General features: G+C 45.4%; 2 pseudogenes; one reads left to right on the top strand and one right to left on the bottom strand.

Moving 5' to 3' along the window:
- Positions 1-6,355: 6,355 nt before the first annotated feature.
- On the bottom strand, positions 6,356-6,449 carry LOC116646202 (annotated as a pseudogene).
- Positions 6,450-8,938: 2,489 nt separating this feature from the next.
- Positions 8,939-9,756, top strand: LOC116646039 (annotated as a pseudogene).
- Positions 9,757-23,156: the final 13,400 nt, after the last annotated feature.

Raw genomic sequence — 23,156 nt, 5'->3', positions numbered from 1 at the left:
TGGAGGGAGGGCAGCTAGGGAAAGGAAAATCAACTGTCATCAGAGATGAAACAAATTGTTTCATCCAAATAATGTTCTCAAGTCAAATATGAGAACAATCATATGAATATAAATTATGGACTGGAGAATTGAGCCTGACACCTTTATTTATTTATTTTTAAAGATTTATTTATTTGAGAGAAAGAACACGCGTGCGGGAGCAGGGGGGAGGGGCAGAGGGAGAGAAGCCGACTCCGCCCTGAGCCCTGAGCCTAACTCCTGACTCTGGGATCAATCTCATGACCCTGAGATCATGACCTGAGATCGTGACCTGAGCCGAAATCAAAAGTCAGACGCTGAACCGACTGAGCCACCCCGGCGCCCCAAGCCTGACACCTTTAGAGTCTGATGCTGATGCACAGGCTAAATACACACACTTTTACCTGTGAGTGATTTATTATTTACAAGAGAGTAATTATTGCAGGTGATCTATTATTTGCCAGTAGTTCCAAGGCATTTTGCATGCCACCTGCCCCATGTCTCCGCGTCCTCGGTCACACATTGCCCTTTGTCCTGACTCCCGGCTCCGGTCCTCACTTGGCTGGTTCTCTCTTTGGACGGGGATGAGCTCCCTGCGAAGGCTGGAAGCAATGTGAGGACAGGAATAATGAGCGACTCATATTTTTGTGTTCCCTCCACGGCGTTTGGGGCCGGTCAGACCAAAAGATGGAGGAAGGTAGAGGTTGGGTGCCTGATGGATAATGTATTGCTTTCCTATAAATGTGGACGGCGATGCGTTTGTCTCTCAGACCCTAATTCACCTTTTCCTGGTCTGATAGTTGTGGATTTCACTCCCAGGAGGCATCAGCGGCTTGCCTCTGCCCAAAGCACCATGAACTTCAGCCCCAGGCCGAGCAGCACAGCTCTTATCACAGACTGAGAAGCCTCTGTCCCTAATGGTATTTATTTGACACCATTAATTCTTGTCCTTTGACGTGTTTTGGGTTTTTTTCCCCTTTGGTTCTGGCATGGGAAAAGAGGTAGAACAAAGAGAACCCTTGGCCTGGCCCTGTGAGTCTTCTCGCCTTCTGATAAATCTCCGGCTTTCTAATTGGGTGACAGCTGGGAGGAAACCCGCTGCTCCCCCAGCTCTCCCCCTACTCCCTACTGGTCCCCCTTCTCCTCCTTTCTGCTCCCCATGACACCACCCTTCACACTCCTGTAAGAGAGAAGAAATCAGGTTCAGGCTCTTTAATGGGGAAACCGCATCCACTACGCCCTGTCGCAGAGTAACCTCCTGAAGGCCCCCTCTTGGCAAAGTCTGGGCCACGGAGAGATTCCTGCTGCTACTCTCTGGGAAAATGAGTAGCCAAAGTCAATGTCTGATGGGAATCAAAGGGGAAAACATACTGGGATCTCACTGAAGACTTGTCCCTTTAACTGATTCCTTTACTAACCAGTTGACATGTGTTTAAAATCTGCCCCGGAGACATGGCATAGATTTTAGGCCTTCCTCGGCCACTGAATGCTCCCCCCGTCTGCTCCCTTGCAGTCCTCCAGAAGTTGTTTTCCAAAGCACATTTATTAGAAACCTTGTTGCGCAAGGCAGTCTGCCAGGCAGTGTGTAAGGATAATGAAATGCCCAGCCTCTCATCTGCAGAAATTCATCCCAGGGGAAGGACACAGCGTGTGCAAGATAAAGAGCAGGCTCTGGGCTGAACCCCCGGGGGCTGGGATAGCTATTTCCCTTTATCGCAGTCGGACCAGAGACACAAACATTTTGGAAATAGAGTTAAAAAAAAAAAAAAGATAGAGGGGCGCCTGGGTGGCTCAGTCGGTTAAGCTTCTGCCTTGGGCTCAGGTCATGATCCCAGGGTCCTGGGATTGAGCCGGGCGTTGGGCTCCCTGCTCAGCGGGGAGCCTGCTTCTCCCTCTGCCTCAGCTGCTCCCCACCAACTCCCGTGTGTGTGTGTGTGTGTGTGTGTGCGTGCGTGCGCACGAGCTCTCTCTCTGTCTCCCTCTCAAATAAATAAATAAAATCTTAAAAAAAAAATGGTAGAAAGCAAAGAATGGGGCCACCAAAGAACAACATTTGGACATTAGCAGCTGGGATTAGATCCCATGCAGTTGATTAAATGAGTTCGCCCTAGCCAGGAGTCCAAGTTCTACATTTTTTTTCTGCCATCACCATCATCACCATCATCACTGTTACATTACATATTATTTACTTCTTGGCACTTAGATAATACCTCCTCGTGGTCACCTGTGCCTCAAGTCCCACCGTTCCCAGAAGTCTTGTTCTTTTCTCTGTTGTTATGTGTTTGTGGGGTTACAGGAGAAGGGTGATAGCCTTGGGTCCCACAGCAGAAAACGTAAAATCAAACACAGGACCTCCACTTTCTTAGCAGTGCTCTAAGCTCTGAGAGATGGAGATTCCTGCTTGCCCAGCACCGCCCTGGGGTGGTGGGCACCTCCAGCTTGCTCTTCTTCTTCATTTCATTCATCCACGATTGCCTCTGGCCATTTTCTTGAAGCAGTGCCTGGCACCAGACCCAACTTTTGGCCATTATTATGTTTTTTCCTATTTTAAAGAAAGATTTTATTTATCCATTTTAGAGAGAGAGAGATCACACGAGCCGGGGGAGGAGCAGAGGGAGAGGGAGAATCTCAAGCAGGCTCCACACTGAGCGTGGAGCCTGATGCAGGGCTTGATCCCACGACCCCAAGATCATGACCTGAGCCAAAATCAAGAGTCGGACGCTTAGGGCGCCTGGGTGGCTCAGTTGGTTAGGCGACTGCCTTCGGCTCAGGTCATGATCCTGGAGTCCCGGGATCGAGTCCCGCATCGGGCTCCCTGCTCGGCGGGGAGTCTGCTTCTCCCTCTCCCACTCCCCCCTCTTGTGCTCTCTCTCTCTCTCACTCTCTCTCTCAAATAAAAAAAAATCTTTAAAAAAAAAAAAATAAAAAAAATAAAAAAAAAAAGAGTCGGACGCTTAACCGGCTGAACCACCCAGGCACACCTGTTTTTTCCTGTTTTTCCTTTAGCAGATCCACCCTTCTATAAAAGTTGCCATTTTTGAGAGAAAATATGGAGAATATCGGTGACTTCATTATAAATAATTTTCTTTATTTTTAAAGTTTATTTATTTGTCAGAGAGAGAGAGTGCGCACAAGCAGGGGGAGTGGCAGGTGGAGGAAGAAGCAGGCTCCCCTCTGAGCAAGGAAATCAATTCAGGACTCAATCCCAGGACCCTGGGATCATGACCTGAGCCGAAGGCAGACACTTAACCTACTGAGCCACCCTGGTGTCCCTATTATAAATTATTTTATGATAAATATTACATGAGTTTCTAAAGTGTAAGAAAATTTAGATATATAATGTGGATACTAGCCACATTTTTTTGGACTAATGAATCCCCCCCAAAAAACCAGGTGTAGCCGTGTATGTGAGTGTGTGGGAGGGGGCACAGGTTGGCCAAACTCTCCACCTTGCCAAGTTTAAGACATTAACAAACTGACAAAGCCTCAACTTCTAACTTCTCACCATCATTTTATAAAAGAAAGAACATTTTTTTTTTTCACATAAAAAAAGGAGGAAGGACATAATCTCAGAATATATCCATGTCATCCTCTGGGGCTCCGGAGATCCACAGAAGCAGGAATGGGTGTGAAGAACAGACATATGGAAAGATGCTCAACATCACTCATCATCAGGGAAGTAACGAATCAAACCTACAGTGAGATCTCACTTCACATCCGTCAGAATGGCTACTGTCAAAAAGACAGAGGGCGCCTGGGTGGCTCAGTCGTTAAGCATCTACCTTCGGCTCTGGTCATGATCCCAGGGTCCTGGGATCCAGCCCTGCATCAGGCTCCCTGCTTGGCTGGAAGCATGCTTCTCCCTCTTCCACTCCTGCTTGTGTTCCCGCTCTCGCTGTCTCTCTATCAAATAAATAAATAAAAACCTTAAAAAAAAGAATAATTATTAAAAAAAGGACAAGAAACACCAGGTGTCGGCGAGGATGCAGAGAAAAGGGAAACCTTGTGCACTGTTAGTGGGAATGCAAACTTGTGCAGCCCCTGTGGAAAACAGTATGGAGTTTCCTCAAAATGTTAAAAATAAAAAAACCATATGATCCAGTAATTCCACTGTTGGGTATTTACCCAGAGAAAACCAAAACACTGGCTCGCAAATATATACACACTCCCATGTTTATTGCAGCGTTATTTGCAATAGCCAAGATACAGAAGCAACCCAAGGGTCCAACCATAGATGAATGGATAACGAAGATGTGGTACATATATATAATGGAGAATTACTCAGCCATAAAAAAAGAATGAGCTCTGGGGAGCCTGGGTGGCTCAGTTGGTTGAGCGACTGCCTTCGGCTCAGGTCATGATCCTGGAGTCCCGGGATCCAGTCCTGCATCGGTTCCCTGCTCAGCAGGGAGTCTGCTTCTCCCTCTGACCCTCCCCCCTCTCATGCTCTCTCTCTATCTCATTCTCTCTCAAATAAATAAATAAAAAATCTAAAAAAAAAAAAAAAAGAATGAGCTCTTGCCATTTGCAACAACATAGACGAACCTAGAGGGTATAATGCTAAGTGAAATGAGTCAGACAGAGAAAAGGCAGATACCCTATGGTTTCACGTATATGTAGAATCTAAAAAACAAAAAGGAACAAACAAAAAACAAGACAAAACAAAACAGACTCATAAGTACAGAGAAAAAACTGGTGGTTACCCGAGGAGAGGAGGGTGGAGGGATGGGTGGTCTAGGTAAAGACAATGAAGAGGAACAAACTTCTAGTTTAAAAAAAAAAAAAAAGAACGGGTGTGAAGATGTCACAGACTGAGGAGGAAGGAGAGAAGAGAGGTAACTCCCACTTTCCAGATAACATTTTAGGGACATCTGCTGGGGGGCTAAGGAGATTTGGGGCAAAACTTCAGAAGACCTTTTTGGGGGAAATGGGAATTTCTTCCCAAAGGCAAACAAAAGGTCTTTTTGATGGTGTTAAGGCCCGGCAGTACCTGTGATCCCTTCTTGGTTTAAGAAATTGGTGTGGGGGCCCCTGGGTGGCTCAGTCGGTTAAGCGACTGCCTTCGGCTCAGGTCATGATCCCAGGGTCCTGGGATCGAGCCCCGCATCGGGGTCCCCACTTGGCGGGGGGTCTGTTTCTCCCTCTGCCCCTCACCCCGCTCATGCTCTCTCTCTCTCTCTCTCCCTCAAATAAATAAATACAATCTTTTAAAAAGAGGAAGAAATTGATGTGGCCATACCCCACTTGTCATCGGTAATGACTGGGGGGGAAACAGGGAGATAGTACAGAAACCCTGGTATATTTGTGGAAGCCTGGAAAAGTCGGATTTCAAGCCAAGAGAAAGAAAGATTTTGTCGGAAAGACTTCTGGAGAAGCTCCTCACATTTCTAATGGCCAGGCCTTGGGGAGGTTGGCGGTGTCCGGTCAGGAGAACAGCCGCGGCTGCAGCACCCCCCAGCTCCCTCTCTCTCATCTGTGGCGTGAGGGTGAACCCTGGTCTTGGTTTCCGGCCACACACACTGTGGTTGGAGGTGCCGGGGCTGCAGGGGCAAGATAAAACCTGCCCGTCTTTCCTGGCACTGGGCACATTTTATAGTTTCATCAGCGTACAGCTTCCATATCACAAAGTTCACCCATTGTTAGTGTACAGTTCGATGATTTTTAGTACATTTATAGCCTCGTGCCAACATCATCACAAGCCACTTTCAGAACTTTCCCATCAGCTCCAAAATTTCCTGCGAGCCCACTTGCAGTCACTGCCCACTCCCGACCCCCAGTCGCAGGCAACCACTGACCTTTCTGTCTCTATGGATTTGCCTTTTATGGACATTTCATATAAATGGACTCATACAACATATGGAACTTTGTATCCAGCTTCTTTCACTTAGTGTAATGTTGTTGAGGTTCATCCACGTTGTCAGTGTTCTGTTCCTTTTTATTGCTGATAGGAATCCATTGTGTATCGGAAGTGCCACATTTTATCTGTTCATCAGTAATAGACATATGGATAGTTTCTGGATTTTTGTTCTTATGAATAACGCTGCTATGAATACTAGCCTATGAAGGCGCCTGGGTGGCTCAGTCGGTTAAGCGTCTGCCTTCGGCTCAGGTCATGATCCCAGGGTCCTGGGATCGAGCCCCGCATCGGGCTCCCTGCTCGGTGGGAAGCCTGCTTCTCCCTCTGCCTCTGCCTGCCGCTCCCCCTGCTTGTCCTCTCTCTCTCTCTCTCTCTGACAAATAAATAAAATATTTTTAAAAATTGTTTTAAAAGAGTCACTTGCTCTGCCGGCTTGAGCCCTTAATTTTATCATTTTAATGGGTATTACTTTTTTTCTGTAAAAATATGGAACACTTCACGAATTTGTGTGTCAATCACGCTAATCTTCTCTGTATTGTTCCGATTTTAGTGTATGTGCTGCCAAAGCAAGCACTGTCTTTTCCTTTTCTTAGTGTCTTTTGAAGTGCAAACACCTTAAATTTTTTTTTTTAAGATTTTATTTAGGGGCGCCTGGGTGGCTCAGTCGTTGGGCGTCTGCCTTTGGCTCGGGTCGTGATCCCAGGGTCCCGGGATCGAGCCCCACATCGGGCTCCCTGCTCCCTGGGAAACCTGCTTCTCCCTCTCCCACTCCCCCTGCTTGTGTTCCCTCTCTCGCTGTCTCTCTCTCTGTCAAATAAATAAATAAAATCTTAAAAAAAAGAAATAAACTTTTCCTTCATTTCCAAAAAGAAGCTTTATGCAAAGATTTTTTTGATGATGTTTGAACGACAGCAAGGGGTTACTTAAAAATATCTTTTTCCATTTTCATGTTGGTGTTATATAAATCATTCTAGAATTGTCTATTAACTGGCTTTTTTAAGATTTTATTTATTCATTTGAGAAAGACAGAGAGAGCACAAGCAAGGTGAGAGGGAGTGGGAGAGGGAGAAGCAGACCCCCTGCTGAGCCCCGACACGGGGCTCAATCCCAGGACCTGGAGATCATGACCTGAGCTGAAGGCAGATGCTTAACCATCTGAGCCCCCAGGCGCCCCTATTAGCTGGCTTTTGCTGCATAACAAACAGTCCCCAAACTTTAATGACTTAAAACAATAAACCTTAAATTATTTCTCATGATTCTGTGGGTTAGCTGGGTGGTTCGGGTACCTTCTCAGTTGGGGCTGGAGGGTAAAGGATGGCCTTGCTCACATATCTGGCAGATGGCAGGCGGGTAAGTCTAAGAGCGGCCTCTGTTGGCTTGGCTCAACCCTGCTCCAGCAGTCTAGCCTAGGCTTAGAGTTCCCAAGAGCAGCATGTGTAAGCCTGTCTCAAGCCTCTGCTTACATCACATTGCTACTGTCCTATAGGCCAAAGCAAGTCCAAGGCCAGCTGAGATTCAAAGGGTGAAAAAGTAGACTCCACCTCTTGATGGGAGAAACTGTTGAAGTCACAGTGCACATGGGCATGGATATAGGGAAGAGTGGAGAATTAGGGCCAGTTCTATGATCTACCCCAAATAGGTTTGGTCTTCTCTAACCATTAAATGCTTAGAGACCTCTGGATGTTACTTGAATTATGAATTTTATTATCAACCGAGTGTGCTGAAATAAAGCCTATAGGGACACCTGGGTGGTGCAGTCGGTTGGGCTTCCAACTCTTGGTTTCGGCTCGGGTCATGATCTCGGGATCATGGGATCGAGCCCTGAGTTGGGCTCTGCACTGAGCTCGGAGTCTGCTTGAGATTCTCTTTCCCTCTCCCTCTGCCCCTCCGGCACATGGTCTCTGTCTCTCTCCCAAATAAATAAATAAATCTTTTAAAAAAAAAAAAAGAAAGAAAACCTATAATTTAACTAAATCTTCCTTGGTTATGTTTTGCACAAATTAATTTTTCTCCAAATCATCTGATCTTTAGTATGATGCTGAATTGGAGCATAGAAAAGAAACTGAAGCAATCAAGGACCATTCAGGAACTTCTTGGGAAAACAAAGACCTTGGGGGTGCCTGGCTGGCTCCTTCGGTTCAGCATCCAATTCTTGATTTTGGCTCAGGTCATGATCTCAGGGTTGTGAGATCGAGCTCCATGGCTGGGCGTGGAGCCTGCTTGAGATTCTCTCTCTCCCTCTCCCTCTGCCCCTCCCTGCCCTCTCTCCCCCTCTCTAAAAAAAAAGGTAAGGGGTGCCTAGAAGTCAGTGGAGCATGCAAATGACTCTTGATCATGGGGTTCTGAGTGTTCTGGCCCCACGTTGGGCATAGAGCTTACAAAAAAAAAAAAAGATAAAAGGCATACAGATTGGAAAGGAAGAAGTTAAACTGCTTCTATTCACAGACAACAAGATTGTCTATGTAGAAAATCTCAAGGAATCTACAAAAGAAAAACAAACAAAAAACCCCTCCTAGAACTAATGAATAAGCTTAGCATGGTTGCAGTGTACAAGGTCAGCACACAAAATTCAATCGCATTGGAAACCGATGTAGAATTGATAACCAAAGAAATATACAGTGGGCACCTGGGTGGCTCGGTCTGTTAAGCATCTGCCTTTGGCTCAGGTCATGATCCCAGGGTCCTGGGATCGAGCCCCACATCGGGCTCCCTGCTCAGCGAGGAGCCTGCTTCTCCCTCTCCCTCTGCTGCTCCCCGTGCTCATGCTCTCTTTCTCTCTGTATCTCTGTGTCTCAAATGAATAAATAAAATCTTAACAAAAACCCCACAAAACTACAGTACCCCAGACAGTGTGGTACTGGCAAAGGAACAGACACACATATCATGGGGCAGAGGAGCTCAGAAATAGACTCACACAAATGCTGACATTTGATTTTTGCCAAAGATGCAAAAGAAATTCGATGGAGGTAGGAGAGTCTTTTCAACAGAGTGTTGGAACAATTGCTTCTGCACAGCGAAGGAAACAGTCAACAAAACTAAAAGGCAGAAACCGGGTGGAGAGCTGAACCAGGCTAGGGTCGGAGAACAGGTTGATGGATCAAGCTGTTCTGTCAACCCCGAGGTCCCATGGGGGAGAAGAACCTTGATCCCTGCCCCATGGGAGGCCCAGACATGATGGAAACACACCCAGAGCCTGGCAAACCCTCAGGAGCAATTGGAGTGCAAAGTGGGCAGCTGAGCCTGGAGTGAACTCAGGCTTGTAGAAATGGAGAGGAGTCCATTGGGAAAGACTCCTTGGTAGAAGGTCGTTTTAAACAGGATTGAAAAAGGGGGCAGTGACATGGCTGTGCCCCAGGCTTATCCACTGGGGCCCCTCCATGAGCCTCCCAGTGCCCTGATAGAGCCCCAGCCTTGCCCTCAAAGCGTGGCTGAGGGCTTCCTGGAGGAGGAGCTGCGGCTTAGTGCTGAACTGAGCCAACTGCAATTCTCAGAGCCTGTGGGCATCATCTACAATCCTGTGGAGTATGCGTGGGAGCCTCACCACAGCTAGGTGACCTGCTACTGCCAGGGCCCCAAGGAAGTACTCTTCCTGGGCATGAACCCCGGGGCCGTTGGCATGGCCCAGACTGGGGTACCCTTTGGGGAAGTGAGCATAGTCCGGGACTGGCTGAGCATTGGGGGACCTGTGTTGACCCCGCCCCAAGAGCACCCGAAGCGACCAGTGCTGGGAGTGGAGTGCCCTCAGTCAGAGGGAACAGGACAAAGCAAGGGATACGGATGCTAAGAGTGAACCTCTTAGGGGACACTGAGGCTGGATCAGAGAAAGAATTCAGTGTGGCAGAGTGGGGAAGACCAGAAGACCTGGCTTTGAGACTTCATGACTTTGTGAACTTTATGACTTTGGACAAATTTGATGAACCCCTCCAAGCCTCAGGATCCTCATTGGTAAAACGGGGATCCCTACCTCATGGGGTAGGTGTGGGAATTAAGTGAGAGAACACTTGAAAGTGCCTTGTGGCGTGCCTGGGCCTGGCAGGTGGGTGCTCCTTATACTTCTTGCTTTTTTGCCTCCTGGTTGGGGCGTCACTGTCCCACCCTACAGAAGGAGCTCCCCCCACTTCGAAGACCTTGCTGGGTGAGGGCAGATCCTTGCCCTGCCAGAGATGGACCAATAACTTTACGAAAAACCCAGCCTGTGATTTTTCATTCCAAGCATTAAAAACTCCTAAACCGGGGCACCTAGGTGGCTCAGTTGGTTAAGCGGCTGCCTTTGGCTCAGATCATGATCTCTCAGGTTCTCCACTCAGCGGAGAGTCTGCTTCTCCCTCTCCCTTTCCTTCTGCCCCTCCACCCACTCGTGCTCTCTCTCTCTCTCTCTCAAATCAATCAATCAATAAATAAAATATTTAAAAGAAAAAAAAGGGGCGCCTGGGTGTCTCAGTCATTAAGCGTCTGCCTTGGGTTCAGGTCATGATCTCAGGGTCCTGGGATCGAGCCCCGCATCGGGTTTCCTGCTCTGCAGGAAGCCTGCTTCTCCCTCTCCCACCCCCCCCACTTGTGTTCCCTCCCTCGCTGTGTCTCTCTGTCAAATAAATAAATAAAATCTTTTTAAAAAACCTAAAAGGCAGCCTACAGAATGGGAGAAGATATTGGCAAGTGACATACCCAATATAGGGTTCTTTTTTTTTTTCTTCCAATATTGGGTTCTTATCCAAAATATATAAAGAACTTATACAACTCAACACCCAAAAACCAATTAATCCAATTTAAAAAATGGGCAGAAGACATGAACAGACATTTCTCCAAAGAAAACATCCAGATGACCAATAGACACATGAAAAGCTGTTCAACATCACTCATCATCAAGAAAATACAAATCAAAACTACAATGAGATATCACCTCACACCTGTCAGAATGGGTAAAACCAAAAACAAAAGAGACAAGTATTGGCAAGTATGTAGAGAAAAAGGAACCCTTGTGCACTGTCAGTGGGAATGCAAACTGGTGCAGCCGCTCTGGAAAACAGTATGGAGGTTCCTCGAAAAATCAAAAATAGAACTGCCTTCTAGTAATCGCTCTATTGGGTATTTACCCAAAGAATATAAAAACACTAATTCAAAAGAATACATGCACCCTTATGTTTATAACAACATTATCTACAATAGCCAAGATATGGAAGCCCCCCATGTATCCAACAATAGATGAATGGATAAAGAAGAAGTGGTTTATATATATATATTACTCAGCCATAAGAAAGAATGAAATCTTGCCATTTGCAACCACATGGTTGGAGCTAGAGAATATTATGCTAAGTAAGTCAGTCAGAGAAAGACAAATACCATATGACTTTACTCATGTGGAATTTAAGAAACAGACAAATGAGCAAAGGGCAGAGAGAAAGCGAAACCAAGAAACAAGATTTTTTTTTTTAAGATTTTATTTATTGGGGCGCCTGGGTGGCTCAATCGTTGGGCGTCTGCCTTCGGCTCGGGTCATGATCCCAGGGTCCTGGGATTGAGCCCCGCGTCGGGCTCCCTGCTCTGCGGGAAGCCTGCTTCTCCCTCTCCCACTCCTCCTGCTTGTGTTCCATCTCTGTCAAAAAAATTAGTAAAATTTAAAAAAAAAAAGAAAAGAAGCTTAATTTTTAAAAATATTTTTAAGCCTAATTTTTTTTAAATGGGGAAAAGATTTGAATAGATACGTCACCAAAGGGATTATAAGGATGGCAAACAAGCTCATAAAAAGATGGTCAACACTGGGGTGCCTGGCTGGCTCAGTCGGTAGAGCATCCAATGACTCTTGATCTAAGGGTTGTGACTTTGAGCCCCACGTTGGGCGTGGAGCCTACTTAAAAAAAAAAGATAAAAAGATGGTCAACATAATAAATAAAATCTTTTAAAAAAATAAAAAATAGGGGCGCCTGGGTGGCTCAGTCGTTAAGCGTCTGCCTTCGGCTCAGGTCATGATCCCAGGGTCCTGGGATCGAGCCCCGCATCAGGCTCTCTGCTCAGCAGGAAGCCTGCTCCTCCCTCTCCCACTCCCCCTGCTTGTGTTCCCTCTCTTGCTGTGTCTCTCTCTGTCAAATAAATAAATAAAATCTTTAAAAAAATAAAAATAAAAATAAAAAAATAAAAAAAAACTTTTAAAAAAGAGAGTAGATGTTTTTGTTGATTTGAACCCCTCATGGGCCTTCGTGTTGGGCAACCTGAAGGATGGGTGGAGCACCCCAGGCTGATCCCAAGGCCCTTCTTGTTCCCCTCACTCCCCACCCAGCCCCACCATCCACCTCCTTCCTTGACTGGCGCCCACTGGCCATGGCTGACAGAGGAGCGCCACCATCCATCCTGTTAGTGATGCGGGGGCCCCTCACCAAGGCATTCCTTATCACTTTGGTGAACAGAGGATCCCTTGGGCCCTCGCAGGGGACATCGTCCTCAGTGGGTGTTTGTGGGGATTTCCCAGATCCACATCATAGACTCAGTCCAGCAGGCCTTCATCTTTGACCCTTCTTCCACCATCTGCTCTGGTAGTCCTGACTTGACTTTTCTTTTTTTTTTTTAAGATTTGATTTATTTATTTGACAGAGAGAGAGACAGCAAGAGAGGGAACACAAGCAGGGGGAGTGGGAGAGGGAGAAGCAGGCTTCCCGTGGAGCAGGGAGCCCGATGCGGGGCTTGATCCCAGGACCCTGGGACCATGACCTGAGCCGAAGGCAGACGCTTAACGACTGAGCCACCCAGGTGCCCCCCCCCTTTTTTTTACATGTATCATGCCATGAATTCATAGGGAATGGGTTCCAACAACTCAGGCTCCTTTCCATCAGTTCTAAGTGTGTTTCTCTGGATGGGGCAGGCTGGCGCTTCCGTTGAACCCAAGTACCTTTCTCTTTGGCTTCCTTCTTTTTCTGATCATTTTCCTTCATGCCTGCAGGAAACTATCTCCGCTCTTTGAGGGCTTAATATGCTCAATACTTACATTGATTTTCCTGGCAAGAATCTTGCCCTTAACTTGTTTGTTTGTAAGAATGCCGGCAGCACGCTGGCTAACACTGTAGATTTCCAGTTTTGCCACAGTAACATTTGGGGGGCTTCTTTTTTGAACAGTGCCCATTCTCTTGATGTCCACAATATCACCTTTCTCGTAAATTTGCATCTATGTGGCCAAAGGAACAGCTCCATGTTTTCTAAAAGGGCTAGAGGACATATAGCGGGTACCTCTCCTCTTTCCCTTTGTGTTGATCATTTTGGTGAATTACTGGAAGATGCTGATTCCAGACAAAAGGTGGGTGTAGAGATTACTTTAAAAAAAAAAAAGAGCACATAGGGGCACCTGGGGGCCTGCCTTGGGCTCAAGTCATGATCCCAGGATCCTGGGATCAGCCCCATGTCAGGCTTCCTGCTCAGCAGGGAGTCTGCTCCTCCTTCTGCTCCTCTCCACTGTTCAAGTGCTCTCTCTCTCTCAAATAAATAAAATCTTAAAATAAATAAAAATAAAAATTTCTTAAAGTGGACAATAACTTATTAACGTTAGTTATTGTTAAGAAAATGTAGGATTGGGGCACCTGGGTGGCTCAGTAATTAAGCGTCTGCCTTCGGCTCAGGTCACGATCCCAGAGTCCTGGGATCGAGCCCCGCATCGGGCTCCCTGCTCACTAGGAAGCCTGCTTCTCCCTCTCCCTCTCCCCCTCCCCCTGCTTGTGTTCCCTCTCTCGCTGTCTCTCTCTGTCAAAATAAATAAATAGAATCTTTTTAAAAAAATGTAGGTTTGGGGGTGCCTGGGTGGCTCAGTCATTAAGCGTCTGCCTTTGGCTCGGGTCATGATCCTGGGGTCTTGGGATCGAGCCCTGCATTGGGATCCCTACTCCGCAGGGGGCCTGCTTCTCCCTCCCCCACTCCCCCTGCTTGTGTTCCCTCTCTCGCTGTGTCTCTTTCTGTCAAATAAATAAGTAAAATCTTTTTTAAAAAAATGTAGGTTTGGGGCTCCTGGGTAGTTCAGTTGGGTAAGCATCTGCCTTTGGCTCCAGTCATGATCCCAGGGTCCTGGGACTGAGCCCCACATCGAGCTCCCGGCTCACTGGGGAGTCTGCTTTTCCCTCTGCCTGTTCCTCTACCCCCTGCTCATGCTCTTTCTCTTTGACAAATAAATAAATAAAAATCTTTAAAATTTTTTAAAAAATAAAAGAAAATCTTTTTATTTTATTTTATTTATTTATTTGACAGAGACACAGTGAGAAGCGGGAACACAAGCAGGGGGAGAGGGAGATGCAGACTCCCCGCTGAGCAGGGAACCCGATGCGGGGCTCGATCCCAGGACCTTGGGATCATGACCGGAGCAGAAGGCAGAAGCCTAAAGACTGAGTCACCCAGGTGCCCCAGAAAATCTTTTAAAAGAAAAGAAAAGAAAATGTAGGTAAGTTTAAGTTTGAAAAGAATTCTATATAAAGATTAAAATAATAAGAATAGAAAATATAACTTCCAAGGCATTGGGAGAAAAAATGGAATAAAAACCCCTAAATCAATCCAGGAAGTGAAACAAATGTACACAGATTGAATTAAATCATGGCTGCTGATTAAGTTAAAAAGTCATTGGGTCTGAAGAATAGGATTAGCCTGTTTAAGCCTTTATTTTTTGGATAATTTTGGGAATACAAACTTATGAGTAATGATCATAACATGATGGAGAAATATTCTATAAAACTGTAGAAAATAGGGGCGCCTGGGTGGCTCAGATAGTTAAGCGTCTGCCTTCAGCTCAGGTCATGATCCCAGGGTCCTGGGATCGAGCCCCACGTCGGGCTCCCTGCTCAGCGGGGAGCCTGCTTCTCCCTCTCCCTCTGCTGTGCTCCCTGCTTGTGCTCTCTCTGTCAAATAAATAAATAAAATCTTTAAAAAGAAACTGTAGAAAATAATTCCACTTTTATGTGAAATACAAATATTATAAAAGCCTAAACTGAAATGAATTTATAAATTTTATTTTATATTTTATTTTATTTTTTTAAGTAGGCTCCACACCCAACATGGGGTTTGAACTCACAACCCTGAGATCAAGAGTCACATGCTCCACCGACTGAGCCAGCCAGGCGCCCCTATGTATTTATTTTTTACAGATTTTATTTTAGGGTCGACTGGGTGGCTCCGTCAGTTAAGGGTCTGCCTTCGGCTCAGGTCATGATCTCAGGGTCCTGGGATCGAGCCCCACATGGGACTCCCCCTCTCAACGGGGAATCTGCCTATCCCCTTCCCCTGCTTGTGCTCTTTCTCTCAAATAAATGAATAAAATAAAATCTTTAAAAAAGTTAAAAAAAGATTTTATTTTATTTTATTTTAAAGATTTATTTATTTATTTTAGAAAATGGGGGGGAGAAGTAGAGGGAAAGAATATCCAGCAGACTCCCACTGAGCATGGAGCCTGACACAGGGCTCAATCTCACAACCCTGAGATCTGACCTGAACTGAAATCAAGAGCAGGTCGCTTAACGGACTGAGCCACCCAGGCTCCCCTAAAGATTTTATTTTTAAGTAATCTCTACACCCAAACGGGGGGGGGAGGGCCACGCTTGAACTCACGCCCCTCAGATCAAGAGTCACACGCTCCACTGACTGAGCCCGCCAGGTGCCCCTTGCACCTAAAATTTTTAAATATGTAAATTATTTGCTTATTAAATCATTTCTAACTTTTCTAAACTTTGTAAATGAATGTGTTGAATTTCCAATTAGAATAAACACTTTTTTAATCTATAAAAAATAAATAGCAGTCACTTTGAGAACAACTATAAGGGACATTGTCATAATATGGGGCGTGGGGTAAATGATGAATTGCAGGCATGAACATTATGTGACACGGTCTTATTTGTATAAAAGAAAAAATGTGTATTGTTTATAAATATGCTTACATATACACTTAAATATATCTTACAAGATGAATGATGAGTATTATATGGATTATACTGATGAACCCTGGGCATTTTGTATCCCTGCTCACATATATTAGATATAATTGAATGACTGTATGTAAATAGAATCTGAAATTATGCAAATAAAGCCAATAATACTGGATATATTTCTAGAAATTTGAGATTTGAAATATTTTCTGTATTTCTAATTTCTTCATTGTGATTATTACATTTTTAAAAAAGATTTTATTTATTTGACAGAGAAGGACACGGCGAGAGAAGGAACACAAGCAGGGGGAGAGGGAGAGGAGGAAGCAGACTCTCCGCAGAGCAGGGAGCCCAATTCGGGGCTCGATCCCAGGACCCCGGGATCATGACCTGAGCCGAAGGCAGACGCCCAACGACTGAGCCACCCAGGCGCCCCTGATTATTACATTTTTATTTAAAAATTGTAAAATACGCCTTCATGAGTTATAGTTACTGGAAAACTACATCTTGTGTAACAGTACCATCCAAAATGATATGTACAAATAGATAAAGGAGGATCAGGAGGTACAAACTTCCAGTTACAAAATAAGTAAGTCACGGAGATGAAAAGTACAGCATAAGGAATAGAGTCAATAATATTGTAATAATATTGTTTGGTGACAGATGCTGACTCCACTTACCCTGATGAACACGGAGTAATATATAGAATTATTGAATGACTATATTGTACAGCTGAAACGAATAGAACACTTCAATAATAAATAAGTGAATAGATAAAAGTTTAAAATAATATGTAGAAGTGAACCCAATTTTATAAAAACATTTATGTAAATATAAACATGGAAATGTAGAAATATCTCCGACGTAGTTCTTTGTTTTCTGAAAAACTTCTGAGCAGCATGGACTTTGTTTTTTTTAAAGTGCTCTCTAGGGGCGCCTGGGTGGCTCGGTCGTTAAGCGTCTGCCTTCGGCCTCAGGTCATGGTCCCAGGGTCCTCGGATCGAGTCCCACACTGGGCTCCCTGCTCGGCGGGAAGCCTGCTTCTCCCTCTCCCACTCCCTCTGTGTCTCTCTCTGTGAAATAAATAAAAGATTTAAAATAAATAAATAAATAAAAGTACTCTCTACCCCAGCCTCGGGCTCGAACTCGGGGCGGAGAGCAAGAGTCGCACTCTCCACGGGCTGAGCCGGCCAGGCACTCGGGGAGTGGACTTTTCCAATGATAATATTAAACACTCTTTCTGAAATGAAAGTAAAGGAGATGGGAAGCAATGGAAGGCTGTTTAATGGCATGAGAAAGGGTGCCGGTTCCAGTATCAGTGATAAAACCACAAGACCAAACTGTCCTTCCCCTCCGCGTGGAGCGCCCGGGCGCGTCCCCTGAGCCGTGCATGGTGCACACTGACCAACCGATCCGGACCGTCTGACCGGCCCTCCGAAGCCTTGCCCCAGATAGCTACTTCCCACTGAGCACACCTGGCCTGGTGCAGTGACTCTCGGGATCCACTGGAGGGCCTGCTTCAACACAGGCTCCCCAGTTTCCCATCCAGTGGGTCTGGGTTGGGGTCTGGGAATTTGCATTTCTAGTAAGTCCCCAGGGATGCAGATGCTGCTGAGCCACCCAGCGCACTCTGAGAACCCCGGGCCTCGGTGCTGGGATCCGCACCTGGAGGCGGACGCCCCGGGGCCTGGGAGGTGTGTGACCCCCCCCCACCCCCCGACCTCCGGGGCTGCTTTCTTTCCTCCAGGCCTTGACTTTCCAGCACTGCTTGGCACCACGGTAACTTGGCAGGGATCTCAGGTGGAGTCAACGAGGGCGGGCTGACAAAGCCTAGGACGGGTAGAAATGGAATTCTAGAAATGATGTCTGATGAGAGTTTGCCATTTAGATCTCAGATTGATTTCGGGGTCAAAGAAGAAAGGCAAGTACTGCCTCAGCCAGCTGGTTTCCTGCAAAGCCCGCAGCAGGTGGCCTCCTTTCCCGAGGCCCTCCGGCTCCTTGGCATTTTTTTCCAGACCCGAAAGGCGGGAGCGGAGGCCGAGTGTGGAAGGGGGTGGAAGGAGGGCCGGCGGACTTCTTGGTATTTCTGGAGCAACACTGTCACCAAGAGGAAACTCTGACAAAGCCTCAAGGCCCCTGGGCCCACCGGATGAGCCAGCAGTACCAGAAAGAAAGGAACGCTCTGTTAGAGCAGAAAATTGGGAAGTTCTGAGAAAGGATCCAGAAGCCAAGTTCAAGATGATCCCACTGATTGTAGATGGGCAATTGGAGCGTCCACGAGGCTTATGATTGCACTGGATTGAAACACATTAATTAGGGGCTCCTGGGTGGCTCAGTTGGTTAAGCGACTGCCTTCCGCTCGGGTCATGATCCTGGAGTCTCGGGATTGAGTCCCGCATCGGGCTCCCTGCTTAGCGGGGAGTCTGCTTCTCCCTCTGACCCTCCCCTCTCTCATGCTCTATCTCATTCTCTCTCTCAAATAAATAAATAAAATCTTTAAAAAAAAAAAAAGAAACACATTAATTATAAACGTGTTTGAAATTCACAAGTTAGGGGCGCCCGGCTGGCTCAGTCGGTAGAGCTGCAACTCTTGATCTCGGGGTTCTAAGTTTGAGGCTCACCTTGGGTGTAGAGATGATGAAATATAAAATCTTAAAAAAAAATAAAATAGGGGCACCTGGGTGGCTCGGTCGGTTAAGCACCTGCCTTGGGCTCAGGTCATGATCCCTGGATCCTGGGATCGAGTCCCACCTCGGGGCTCGCTGCTCAGCCTCCTTCTCCCCCTGCTTGTGCTCTCTCTCTGTATCAAATAAATAAAATATTTTTTGGGCGCCTGGGTGGCTCAGATGGTTAAGCGTCTGCCTTTGGCTCAGGTCATGATCCCAGAGTCCTGGGATGGAGTCCCACATCGGGTTCCCTGCTAGGCGGGGAGCCTGCTTCTCCCTCTGCCTCTGCCTCTCTCTCTCTCTCTCTCTCTGACTCTCATGAATAAATAAATAAAACATTTTTAAAAAATAAATAAAATATTTTTTAAAATAATACAAATTTAAAAAATAAAACCCACAAGTTAGACTTTTAATTAACTATAGAGAGCAAACAGATGGCTACCAGAGGGGAGGTGGGTGGGGGATGGGTGAAATTTAAAGAGTATACTTACCTTGATGAGCACTGAGAAATATATAGAATTATTGAATCACTATACTGTACACCTGGAGCTACTATAACACTGCATGTTAATTTATTGGAATTATAATTAAAAACTTAATATGAAATTCACAAGTTCACGAATAAATAATAATAGCTCATTAAATAAAAATAGCTCATGGTTTTCCTTGAGAGGATGCTCAGGGAAACAACACTTGATACTGAAAACTGGTAAAGAGGAGGCAGGAATCGAGCAGCTCTCCTGTTTTTCTTATACACGCCGAAAAGTTGGCCAGGGGAAGTTCTCCTTTATAGATATATTTGGGCTAATAAAGGAAGAAGGAATGAGGGAATCAAAACATTCCATTTTGCCACCCCTTGTGAATAAATGATCCAACCTCTGCTCATCAGTGATTGATGATATCCCAGAAAGCGATCACTAACAGTTACATGCCTAATTATGGAGGTACACAGCATCCTTTTTTTTTTTTAAAGATTTTATGTACTTGTCAGAGAGAGCGCGCGCACAAACAGGGGGAGTGGCAGGCAAAGGGAGGAGTAGGGTCCCTGTTGAGCAGGGAGCCTGATGCGGGACTCAATCCCAGGACCCAGGGAACATGACCTCAGCTGAAGGCAGACACTTAACCAACTGAGCCACCCAGGTGTCCCAGTACACAGCATCCTTATGAAAGCCTTCCCTAATATATATACAACATCAGGGCAATGTGAAGGCTGACTGTGTATTTGATGCTATTTACAAATTATTAATTTTTTGAGGTTTTATTTATTTGAGAGAGAGGGCACACGAGAGAGAGAGAGAGAGAGAGAGAGAGAGAGAGAGAGAGAGAATGAGTGGGGGAGAGGCAGAGGGAGAGGGAGAAGCAGGCTCTATGCTGAGCAGGACGCCCAGCCTGGGGATCTAACCCAGGACCCATGAGATAGTGACGCTTAACCTAGACTGAACCACCCAGGCTCCCCAAATTATTATTATTTTTAGATGAGAAAATGGTATTGAGGTTAGGTTTTCTAAAGAGTCCTTATCTTTCAAAAACACATACTGACATATTCTAGATGAAATAATATGATGTCTGGAATTTGCTTCAAAATAATCTGAGGCATGCCTAGTAGGTGGGCCATAGATGAAATAAGACTGGCCGTGAGTACAGACAGGTTGGAGTTGGGGTGGGTCCAGAATGTTCATTTTTGCTGTTCTCTAAACTTGTGGAATGTTTCTTTCTTTTTTTAAAAAAAATAATTATTTAAGTAATCTCTACATCAAATGTGGGGCTCGAACCCACAACCCTGAGATCAAAAGTCGCACGCTCTCCCTACTGAGCTAGCCAGGCACCCCTTGTGTTATGTTTCTAATTTGCCAAAATAAAAACTGATGACTGGAATTATGCTTTTATTTATTTTTTTAAAGATTTTATTTTATTTTATTTTAAGTTTTTTATTTATTTATTTGACAGAGAGAGACACAGTGAGAGAGGGAACACAAACAGGGGCAGTGGGAGAGGGAGAAGCAGGCTTCCCGCTGAGCAGGGAGCCCGATGCGGGGCTCGATCCCAGGACCCTGGGACCATGACCTGAGCCGAAGGCAGACGCCCAATGACTGAGCCACCCAGGTGCCCCTAAATTTTTATTTATTTATTTATTTTTATTTTTAAGTAATCTCTACACCCAGCATGGGGCTCGAACTCACGACCATGAGATCAAGAGTCACACGTTCCACTGACTGAGCCAGCCGGGTGCCCCTGGAATTGTGCCTTTTAGAAGCATAGTGCTCTTAATCAGACCTAGCTTTGAACACACTCCTAGAACATACTCCAGTTATATAATCAATATACATACAGCTTGCACGAAATGTGACTTAATAAAGTTCTGCATGTCCCAGCTTCATAGGATCCTGAGTCATGTCACCCCTTATAAGTCATTTCCCAAGCCCAGGACACCTTCCTGTTAAGGAAATAGCAGCTTGGCCCACGTTTAGCTTTCCTTTTTCTAGTTGAGACAGACTAGGATTAGTGCGGTACTGCATTTTGTATGTGTGTGGAATGACTAGGGTTCTAGTAAACACAGTCGGAGGTTTTCAACTCGCCCTGAAGCATTTTGCAGTTAATTGCACATGTAGGAAATTCATGTTGCAACCACTTGTGAGACATGAAGCTTCTGTCCTCAGTCCGCAGTGTTAGCTGTGAGCATTGCTTAAAACCCTTCAATGACTTCCTGCCAAATAAAAGCCACACTCCTTCTTTAACCTACAATCCTACCCACTTCTCCTGCCTCATCCGTCATCATGTCTTCCTGTAGGATACACCCCAACAAGTATAATCACAAGAACCAATGCTTAGCGAGAGCCTATGAGGTGTCAGGCACTCTGTGTTGTAAATACTTTGCACGTGTTAATTCATGAATCCTCACAACAACCCACGAGGTAGGTACTACAATTCCCATTTTGCAGATGAAGAAACTGAAGCACAGAGAGGTTGAGTAACTTGCCCAGAGCCACACAGTAAATGGCAGAACTGGGTTTTGAACCCAGGCTATCTGACTCCAGACATTCCTTTCAGTTCTGCGAGAAATGACATAGAATTCTAAGTCACCATGCTGAGGCGCCTGGGTGGCTCAGTCGGCTGAGTGACTCTTGATTTGGGTTCAGATCATGATCTTGGGGTGGTGAGATTGAGCCCCATGTGGGACACCAGCACATGAGTCTGCTTGAGACTCTCTGCCTCTCCCTTTCCTTCTCCCTCTGCTGCCGCCCCCCCGCTCGCTCTTAAATAAATAAATAAATAAATAAGTAAAATCTTTAAAAGAATCTTTCATTCATACCTTGACCGACTTCTCCATCCCCATTGGATTACTTTGAAACAAACCCAGATACCATTTCAAGATGTTGCTATAAGCAATAACTCTTTTGAACAAGTTAACCATACATCATTGTCTTATCTCAACAATTAAACAATAATTCTTTAATATCATCAGTTACCTAGTCAGGTACTTTTTCTCTCTTTATTTACCAGCTTTCAGAATAATACAGTGGGGGGCACCTGGGTGGCTCAGTCGGTTGAGTATCTGCCTTCGGCTCGGGTCATGATCTCAGGGTCCTGGGATCGAGCCCCATGTCAGGCTCCCCGCTCAGCAGGGAGTCTTCTTCTCCCTCTCCCTCTGCCTCCTCCCCCCTGCTCATGCTCTGTTTCTGTCTCTCTCTCTCTCAAATAAAGAAATAAAATCTTTAAAAAAAAGAAGAATACAGTGGTTCACTAGCATCCTCCAGAGGCGGCCAATGACATTTTTTTTTAAGCATCATTATGATCTCGTGGCTAGTTGATGTATTTCAATCCATTGCAGTTACTTTTCTTTTTGGTGCTCAGATTGACCCATCTTTAGCCAATGGGAGCCTTTTATGTTTTTTACTTTTTTTTTTTTAAGACTTTATTTATTTATTTTAGAGAGAGATAGAGTAAGCACAAGCAGGGAGAGGGTCAAAAGGAGAGGGAGGGAGAGAATCTCAAGCAGACTCCACACTGAGTGCAGAGCCCCACGCGGGGCTTGATCACAAGACCCTGAGATCATGACCTGAGCCGAAATCAAGAGTCGGCCGCTTAACTGACTGAGCCACCCAGGCGCCCCTGGTAGGAGCCTTTTAAACTTGGTTGATATGACTGAAGTAGTCTTCAATAATTCCCTTGCTTTGGGGTATGACAAGCCTTTTAGAATAGAATATAATTATATAATATGATTATTATATTTACATGGTTCCAAACTCAACAGCAGTATGGTATATTTCAGAGAAATCTACCTTCTACTGTCTCTTCCCTGAATCTTCAATCTTTCCCGTCATCCCATAAGAAGCCATTTTATCTTACTTTTTTTTAACAGACTTTCAATTCTTTTATTACTTTTTTATATTGTTAAATAACAAAAATTCAACTGAGTACATTGTAAAGATCTAATTGGCTTTATTAATTGATTCGTGAATTGGGCAGCATCCTGTCTAGCAAGTAGAGGGGAGCTCCAAAGGGTTACAGAAAAGGAAAGGTTTTTAAATGCAGAGAGGGAGTGGAGAAAAGGAAATTATTAGCAAAGAACCATTGTTTTAGGCAAGGTCACCCTCCTAAGGGGAATGGAAGAGGTCTATCAGTAAATTTCCTGTTGCTGACCAGGAAATTCCCATGTTGATTTTTTGTTAAAGGACATTTTGGGGGGGCTGAAACTGCAGTTAGGTTAGGTGTGAAGTCTTGGTTTACTGATGG

The sequence above is a fragment of the Phoca vitulina genome, unplaced genomic scaffold (assembly GCF_004348235.1).
Source record: "Phoca vitulina isolate PV1807 unplaced genomic scaffold, GSC_HSeal_1.0 scaffold35, whole genome shotgun sequence".
Lineage (NCBI taxonomy): Eukaryota > Metazoa > Chordata > Mammalia > Carnivora > Phocidae > Phoca > Phoca vitulina.
This window is presented reverse-complemented; position numbering and strand designations above follow the sequence as displayed.